Here is an 8,869-nt window from a genome sequence, read left to right on the forward strand (position 1 = left end):
TTTGAGCGATGGATCCAAAACCATTATCGTTCCACCAAAATCATTCTCCTTATGACCATCCTCAGAAAATATAGACGGTCAATCCACAAACTCTACCAAAACCATTATCGTTCCACCAATATCATTCTCCGTATGACTATCCCCTGAAAATACAGGCGGTCAATCCACAAACTCTACCACTGGAAATCAAAAACACAAACCATGGATCATACTCCATTCGATAATGGTTCAGAAGAGAGAAAGATCGAGAAATTGACGCCATTTATGAACTGGTTAAGAGCTTGTACATCTTCGAGTGTGTGTGGATCAGCCATGAAAATAGAGCTCGATGAAAACGATGATCAGGAGGAAAGGAGATGAAAGATAACCCATTTAAGAGCAAACTTAGAAAAAAAAAGGATTTGATTATGAAATATTGAAAATGAATATTTGGGGAAAATGTGTGTGTGTGTGTGTGAGAGTGAGTGAGTGTGTTAGTTTGTGAGTGAGAGAGAGGCCCCCTCTTTATTTGTTTTTACTATTAAAAATTTAAATAAAAGGGAAAAATATTTAAAAAAACAAGAAAACAAATCAAAAGGATAGGTTAGTCTTTTCAAGTTTAATAGAGACTAATTTCACAAACAAACTACCTCAAAAAGACCATGAAGCCAAAAAAAAATCGAGATTTGACCTAAACCTCGAAAAAAAATGTATAGCACAAAGACCATTTTTGCAGTTTTGTCTTGATTTTATACTATTCAAACATTTTTTTCTTATCTACCAAACATCATCCGGTAATGATTCATTACACCACGTTCAAATATGACAATGAAATAATATAGATTCATTCATTTACTTCCTCAACTCCGTTCTTTCATTATTCCATTCAAGCTTATCAAACAACCAAACAGACCTTAAAAAATTTTCAACAAAAGTTGTTTATATCATAATTTACTAAATAGACATGTGTTATAATATAAGCGTCAATTTGAAAAAAATAGATGATATTTTGCACCAAAGTCTAAAAATACTCGTGTTTTTAAACATAAAGAAATAAAGAAGCATGCGATTACCAAAAATACTAGACCCACTAAACACATCAAGACAAATAGAATATTAACAGTTGTCATTGAGTACCATGATTTATCATTTGTACTTGTTGTTATTATTTATATTTTATTTTGTTATTAATAATATAAAGTGTTAGTATAATTTAACAATTTTAAACTACAATTATTAGAGTAAATTACTGAAATCGTCCCTATGGTTTGGTAAAAATTACACGTTTGGTCCCTAACTTTTTTTTGCACTCGAATCGTCCTTATGGTTTGATTTTGTTGTATTTTCCGTCCCTATGGTTTGGTCAAAATTACACGTTTGGTCCCTAACTTTATGTATGTAAGGGATGAAAAACGCAACAAAATCAAACCTCAGGACGAAAAACGCAACAAAATCTAACTATAGGGACGATCCGAGTGCAAAAAAAAAAAGTTAGGACCAAACACGCAATTTTGACCAAACCATAAGGACGATTTCAGTAATTTACTCCAATTATTATTATTACTTAATATCTATTTAGTATGAATCTAAGTATTAAACGAGTATAAAATGTAGTTTTTTTTTAATGAAAGATTTGAAAAGACGTGGAAGATATATTATTTTTTTCATTTTTTTTCTTGTCTTTGAAATCTATTAATGGTTTTATTGTTAACGAGCTTATAATATAATATTTTCTTTTTTGAAAATTACTGATTAAATGCAAGACTACCTTAAAAAAGCCCTAACATGTAAAAGACTATATTTTTGTCATTTTACGTAAGTAATTGGCTTTCTTATCAATCTATGTTTAGAAAATAAAGCCATGATTTTTTCATAAACAATACCAAAATTTTGAGATTTTATTGTAGATTTCTCTGTCAAACATGAACAAATAATTATATCCCATAGAAAATTTGGACCCTGGAAAAATGTTTCTCAAGCATTCGACCTAATAAAATGAAAACCGCAATTAGAAAGTATCATGCTATTCTTAATATCAATTCATGATCTTAATATTTCCGACTGAAGAGATATGTTTGGTGTGTTGCAAGACATGTTTGAACTAGTTTGGAGAGCATGCAGTTTACTGTAAAGAACTTCTAGGGTTCAAATAACGACATGATATGCAGTTTGACATATTTAAACACGTCGGAGTTTCTACCAAGAAAGAGGCACTTGTGAATATCTTGACTGACCCGACAAAAGGAAGGTCAACACGTTTGTGTGGACCTTACTACGATATTCCTTCTGGTGGGATTGAGGGCTGGGGGTTTTAAGGCATGACAAACTGCTTTGAAAGCTGCTACATGCAAAGTCATAAAATATGAGAAAGCGTGTTTGGAAAATCAACACGTCTTCATACTGTCACACCCCGAAACCGATGGCGGAAACGTTCCGGGGCGGAGGACGTCATGTATAGCATCACAAACAATGAATAACAACAATCATAGCAACACAACCATTACAGTGAATATTTGAATAAAATGTTTACATCTGTTTGAAACTCAGTTTGAAATACATCCAATAGTTTTACAAAATAACAACTTAAAATCTCTAAATGCTTCGGTTCCTCGAAAATCCAACAAGTACCTGTCTACTGATTTCCTGAGAATACAAGCAGTTTGAAAAATATCAGCATAAAGCTGGTGAGTTCAAAAGCAGTAATTTGTAATGAAAACTTATTGATAAGCGAGCCGAAATGATTATGTAGTTTTAAGAAAATCCGATATTTTCTTTTGTGAAAAACGTAGTGTGATCGATTTCGTATACAACCATGAATGTTCGTTTCTGAAAATCGTATAGATATGCAAAATACTACTTCATGTGACTAGCTAAAGCTAATCATGAAGTATACGTATTTAAATGTAAAACCTTAGCATAAATGATTCGGTTATTGAAAACCCTAGCTCAGCCAGTATGGATAGTGTGTTTAGTTCTATTTGGTATAAATAAAACTACTGAAGAAAACCAGGTTGGTAAACTATCGGTGATTTATACATAATGTGAGTCGTATAACCATGCTTGATATGACTAGAGACCTTTCCAACGTTCTTCAGGCGTTGACGTTAAATGACATTTGTACATCTTAGGCGTGCTCGCCAAACTGTAGCTAATAGTCCAGATGTGGGATTGTCAATCCCGAATAGATCTATTCACAAACCTCACGCTCTCCCTCCAGGAGACTCTGGTTATACAGTGGTAGGATTTATCCTTCTACACCTAAGGGTACAGTAATGAAGTAGCGTCTCACAGTATCGTATAATCTAGTTTACATGTAATGCAGTAGCGTTCTACCGTATTGAAAATCCGAAGGTATACCACGTATAGTGATAAGTTACAGCTATGAAAATCATGATAAAACAGTGAAATAAACTATAAACGGTTTTTTTTCCAGTGCATATGTTTAGTAGAGAAGTTCCTATGCTTGATAAGTTTTTAGAGAAATCCCAAACTATACCGATTATAGTTTGCATATATAACGTAACGAATAACGTGTCCGGAAAACTATGCAATTTTGTGAAAATGTCCCTTATGCTCAACATACTGCAAAAGGGAAATAAAGTATGAAATTTGCATAAGTTTTATGTATATTCCTGAAAACATTTATGTTTAGCTTGTATTCCCCCCCCCCCCCCCCCCCCTGAAAAGCTTAAAAATACGGAAAAATGTAGGGGTATGAACTCACAACTGGTGCATGAAATTGTTGACTGAAATGAAGATCCTCGAGTTGTTGCACGTGACACTTAACGAAATCCTATTGTCAAATAAATACATATATGCATGTAAATTAGCGATTTCGATGAATAAAGTGTCGGAAAACACATGAATCTGGTTGATGAATGTTACAGAGACTTGTTTGAATCGAAGGAATGAGTTTACAGCCTTAGAACTCGAGTTTACGGTCTCTGAAGATGGGTTTACGGTTTTTGAAATGAGTTTACGGTTTCAACAGGTGGCTGAGTTTACGGCCGTAAACTCAAGGACTGGGTTTACGGTCTTTGAAGCTCGGACCGAAAACTCGGAAAACGAGGTTTTGAATGCAAATTTTGATGCGAGAAGTGATTCCAGACGTTCCAAAGTGCTCCAAAAGGTGTTCTTCGACGTTTCCCGGAGTCTAAAAGCGTTTTTGTGAGTTTACGGTTGTAGAACTTAGAGAGAGAAGAGGAGAGAATGTGGCCAGAAAATGTTCTAAGGAGAGTGGGGGTATCGTATTTATAGGGTGAAAGTGGGGGCCACTCATCACTGACCGTAAACAGGGTTTACGGTCGTAAACGAGTTTACGACCATAATCCCCTTTAGACAAAAAATGTTGATTTTCGATATTTTCAGGTTCATGCGCGATTTTTGGTTTCGACTCGTAAACAATTTATTTAAGCATAACTAGATTATTTTATTAAACCAAAATTTTGACGGAAAGTTAACGGATCTGAAATTTCATTAACGAAAATGCATAACAGAAAACGGAAAAAGTTTCGGGTTGTCACATCATCCCCCTGTTAGAGAGAATTTTATCCCGAAATTCGAACCTAGAATACAAATCATGGATTAGGAAAGAGATGCGGATACTTCCATTTCATCTAATCTTCGCGCTCCCACGTGAATTCAGGCCCCCGCTTGGCATTCCAGCGGACCTTCACTATAGGGATGCGACTTTGTTTCGTTCGTTTGACTTCCCGATCCATGATTTCGACAGGTTCTTCCATGAAGTTGAGGTTCTCGTTGATTTCTATCTCGTCAAGAGGAATCACAAGTGTCTCATCGGACAGACACTTCTTTAGGTTCGCCACGTGGAAAACAGGATGAATGTTGCTGAGTTCTCGCGGTAGCAAGAGTTTCTATGCTACAGGACCGATCCTAGCAAGGATCTCGAATGGTCCGATGTACCTTGGGTTTAGCTTTCCACGCTTTCCGAAGCGTATCATGCCTTTCTAGGGTGAGACCTTCAAAAGGACACGGTCACCAACAAGAAACTCCAAGGGTTTATGTCTCTTATCGGCGTAGCTCTTTTGTCTATCTCGAGAGGCTTTCAGTTGTTCCCGGATTTGTACAATCCTCTCAGTTGTCTCTCGGATGATTTCAGGACCGGTGAGAGTATTGTCGGGGATTTGACCCCTGGCTAGCTGCGTGTTGCCCACCTCAACCCAGCACAGCGGGGATCTGCACTTACGACCATAGAGGGTTTCAAACGACGCAACCTTGATGCTGGTATGGTAGCTGTTGTTGTAGGAAAATTCAACCAAAGGAAGATGAGTGTCCCATGACGCGCCGAAGTCAATGACGCAAGCTCTCAACATATCTTCCAAGGTCTGAATTGTTCTCTCACTCTGTCCATCAGTTTGCGGATGATAAGCCGTGCTTATATCCAATTTAGCTCCCAGAGCCTTTTGCAAGGACTGCCAGAACCTCGATGTGAACCTGCTGTCTCGATCGGAGATAATGGATGCAAGTACACCATGAAGGCGAACTATTTCTTGAAGGTAGATCCGTGTGAGTCTCTCCATCTTGAAACTTTCTTTGATTGGTAGGAAGTGGGCGGACTTCGTCAACCGACCGACAATTACCCAGATAGCATCGTGCCCACTCGGAGATCTATGTAACTTGGTGATAAAATCCATGGTTATCCTCCCACTTCCACTCATGTATTTCCGGCTGTTGAAGTAGACCTGAGGGCTTTTGATATTCGACCTTCACCTTGGCGCACGTCAGACACTTACCCACGAAGGTAGCAATCTCTGCTTTCATGTTTGGCCACCAATAAAGTTGTTTGAGATCCAGATACATCTTATCCGAACCTGGGTGAATAGAGTATTTAGTCTTGTGAGCCTCATTCATGACAACCTCTCTGTAACCACCGAACTTTGGGGTCCAGATTCGGTTCATGAAATAGTAGACTCCGTCTCCCTTGATCTCTAGATTCTTTTCCATTCCTCTCAAGGCTTCACCTGGCATGCTCTCTGGTTTTAAGGCTTCCAGCTAAGCCTCTCTGATCTGCACGGACAGGTGGGAATGGATGGTCATTGTTAGTGCCTTCACCTTACGCCCTGAATACTCCTTTTGACTGAGGGCATCTGCTACCACATTTTCCTTGCCGGGATGGTAGCGGATTTCGCACTCGTAGTCACCGAGTAGCTCGACCTATCGTCGTTGTCTCATGTTTAACTCCTTCTGATTAAAGATGTGCTGTAAGCTCTTATGGTCGGTGAAGATAGTGCACTGGGTTCCATAGAAATAGTGTCTCCAGATCTTTAATGCAAAGACCACTGCTCCCAACTCCAAATCATGAGTTGTGCGATTGACCTCATGTGTTTTCAACTGCCTCGAGGCATAGGCGATAACCTTTCTGCGTTGCATGAGCACACAACCTAGGCCCTGATTAGATGCATCACAGTAGACCATGAAGTCTTCCGTCCCTTCGGGTAGGGACAAGATAGGTGCGCTGCACAGGGCCTGCTTCAATGTTTGAAACGCAGTGTCTTGCTTGACTCCCCAACTGAAGGTTACACCCTTTTGTGTCACACCCCCAAACCAGACGGCGGAAACGTCCGGGGGTGGAGGACTTCATTTGTAGTATCACAACACATGTATCATAGTAATCAAAGCACAAATAACCATTGTATTTAAAAGTATAATATTTACATGTGTTCAATCATTGTATATTGAAACCAAAATAGTTGTACAAAAGAAGAAGATAAGACTCCTAATGGCTCCATCTTCTCAAAAAGCTCGGGGAGTACCTGTTATTATTTCCCTGATAATACAAGTAATTTGAAAAGAGAGTATCAACAATAAGTTGAGTGAGTACATAAGTCTTTATGTTTGAATGGGTGTCTTTGTATTTTGAATATGAAAACACTTCTAGAAAATCCCATATTTTCTGTGGTATGTGAAAAGTAGTTTTATTCCCATAAAACCGTCTTATTTGTAAACCAATGTATTTGTAAAACTTGTATTTGAGAGTGTGCCTGGCTTCACCACCTGTTATTGAAAACTATAGTATACCATTGTACTTTGCATTTTGTAAACTGGTACTTTGAAGATATACTTACGTTTAATTGTTTATACACTAACATATTGTTAATATCTTTTTAATGAGTTATTATAACCAACTAAGACATGAACGCCTGAAACAAACGCCTGATGAGCGCTTAAACTGTTGATAACAATTGCCACTCATTGGCGTATATGCCTGACTGTAGCTAGCAGCCTGAGTGCGGGGTTGTCAATCCCGATATAGATCTACACACAACTTGTTTTCGATCCCCAGACTGGAGATTCTGGTTATAATGTCAGGGCTTTACCTTGGTTGTCTAAAATGAATTAAACAACCTGAATTGAATGTCTCATAAAAAGCATATAAACGTTACATGTATATTAGTTATGAAAACCCAATCATTCTGAAATAAATGATTGATAGTATGTTCTTGACTTAGTATCCCGAACATGTACTTGATAAGTGTAAACCCTTGATTTGTTTTGAATTAAAACCCTTGTTGCATGTAAAACAGTGTATTCATATGAATTATTGCTCTATGTATCATAAATTATACCTATTATAATTTATATGTACTTTATGAATTGGTAAATAACTATTTTTGCATGTAATCCTGTAACGACCCAATTTTCATGTCCAAAAATTTCATTTTAAAAGAACATTACTTTTAGAAAATATTAAAAGTTAAAACATTGTCCAAAAGCCAATTCATACATTCCATCAAAATATCAGAGTACAAATCCCAGTGAAGCTCGTAAATGCGGAAACCGGAGAGTGTGTGTGTGACGTGCCGCTACCGCGCCGGCTCCTTTCCCCCAGCTGAGGAGGTACCTGAAACCAAAACCGAAACTGTAAGCACAAAGCTTAGTGAGTTCCCCCATAATACCACATACCATGCAACATATAACAACCACTGTACAACTAGGAGTTACGGGCCTTGCCCACACTCGGGAAGATACGGGCCCTGCCCACACTTCGCTAGCCGGGAGATACGGGCCTAGCCCACACTCCAACCTCGGAGAGATACGGGCCCTGCCCACACTCAACCGCTATCCCATAACATACAAGTATCACACAGACAACAAGTATAAGCAATTCTATCCTATTAACACATATATCATACTTGACTAAACCCAGAGATACGGGCTCGGCCCACACCCTAGTACTAGCATCTCGTCTACACGGGTCGGCCTTGGTGCCTTAGACCCGTTCCTACTAGAAAGGAAACTCACCTCGAAATAGCTGCTGGTCTGTGTGGGAACTGATCACCTACTACTGCTGCTGCTGCTCCGGAAACCCTCCGGCTGCAATTCCCACAATATACTCAATCAAACACTGCTCACTGGCCTTTGGGTAAAATGACCATTTTACCCCTAACTTTGCCCTAAGTCAAAGTCAGAGTCAACTTTCAGTTGACCTCGACTCGCCGAGTTGGCTTTCCGACTCGCCGAGTCCCTATGCAAACGACTGCCCTGAATCCCGATCCTACCCGTCGAGTTGGGCGACGACTCGACGGGTTCGCCTTCATGACCAAAATTCAAGTCCTTCATCCGACTCGCCGAGTTGTATGAACAACTCGTCGAGTCCATCTTCATCCGAAGAACACTCATGCTAAGACTCGCCGAGTTGTATGAACAACTCGTCGAGTCTGTTCTTGATCTAAGGAGATTGCCTTGAACTCGCCGAGTCAGGGCATTGACTCGCCGAGTACCTCCATAGATGGGTTAAGCTTCCGACCCACTGAGTCACACCCCGTGACTCACTGGTCACTCGACACTGCGAAAAAGGGGACAACTCGGAGACTCGCGAATAGACTCGCCGAGTCATATGAACGACTCGCCGAGTCGTTGCCATGCACTC

The sequence above is a fragment of the Lactuca sativa genome, chromosome 2, assembly GCF_002870075.4.
Source record: "Lactuca sativa cultivar Salinas chromosome 2, Lsat_Salinas_v11, whole genome shotgun sequence".
Taxonomy (NCBI): Eukaryota; Viridiplantae; Streptophyta; class Magnoliopsida; order Asterales; family Asteraceae; genus Lactuca; species Lactuca sativa.